The sequence below is a fragment of the Elephantulus edwardii genome, unplaced genomic scaffold (genome assembly GCF_000299155.1).
Source record: "Elephantulus edwardii isolate Elephantulus edwardi_28Jun2011 unplaced genomic scaffold, EleEdw1.0 scaffold00133, whole genome shotgun sequence".
Classification (NCBI taxonomy): domain Eukaryota; kingdom Metazoa; phylum Chordata; class Mammalia; order Macroscelidea; family Macroscelididae; genus Elephantulus; species Elephantulus edwardii.
In genome coordinates, this window is record NW_006399883.1 from 92,978 (window position 1) to 94,331 (window position 1,354).

A 1,354-nucleotide genomic window follows, 5' to 3' on the forward strand; every position below is an offset into this window, starting at 1 on the left:
TATGAGCAAGAGCCTATGGTGATGAAGGAAGAAGTTCAAGCTGCTTTGAAGGAAATAGCAAAAAATAAGGCCCCAGGAATAGATGGTATACCAGTTGAAGTATTTCAGATAATTTGTCAACTAGTCCATTCAAATGCAGCAAGACAAGGTAGAACTGACTTATAAGTTTCTAAGACTGTAAGCTTTTTTTCCAGAGGGGAGTGGTGAATCCTGTTAGTAGCTAAGCAGTCATCTCCTCCTGTGCAATTTACAGTTGCCAAAAACTTGCCAGAGGGTTAGCTATGAATCAGTTCTAATTGGATGGCAATGAGAGAATGAAAGAGGTACAGATATATAATAGCATATATGCTTGTCTCTTAATACAGAGGACTCCACAGATAATGAAATCTGAATATACTCAAATCCCTTTCATAAAATGACATCTCTACAGTATCTGAACATAGGAATTTACTACCAATTTGAATATAATCAAATCCTTTCTATAAAATCATCTGCACATTACTTATAATATTACTTGATAATAGCACTTCACACTCACTCATAGTCCTTGAATTATTACTATCAAGACTGTATTTTTCAAGCTGTATTTGATTGAATCAGAACTCACAGTACTGATTGTATATGTCATATATATGTTGTTCTTGTTTTGTTCCATCGAGTCGCTTGCTACTCATAGCAACCCTATGTACAAGAGCTCTAAACGCAGTTCTATCCTGTGCCAACCTCGCCGTCTCAAACACATTCATTCCCACCACTCCACTCACAGAATCAATTCATCTCATCGAGGGTCTTCCTCTCCTGCGCCGTCCCTCCACTCTCCCAGACATCATGTCCCTCTCCAAGGACCAGTCCCTCCTTGCAACATGCCAAAGAATGTCAGATGGAGCTTCAAAATCCTTGACTCTAAGGAGCATTCTGGCTTCACCCTCTCGAGGACAAACCTGTTTGTTTTCCTACCAGTCCATGGTATATTCAACACTCTTCTCCAGTACCACAGCTCAAAGGCATCAATTCTTTTTCTATCATCCCTATTCACTGTACAACTCTCTGATGCATAACACTTAATTGCGAAGACTATAGTCTGGATCAGGCACACCTTAGTCTCCAGCCTGACGTCATTGCTCTTCAGTACTCTTGAGAGGTTCCTAACAGTTGACTTTCCCAATGTAATTCATCTCCTGATTTCCTGGCTGCTGTTACCAATAGTATTGACTGTGGAACCAAGTAAACTAAAACTGTTAACTCTCAATCTCTTCACCATCCATACTTATGCTGCCAATTGGTCCAGTGGCATACATATAATTCACCATAAATTGAGAAGAAGACTTAGTTTCAATTTTTCTGTTACTTTTCA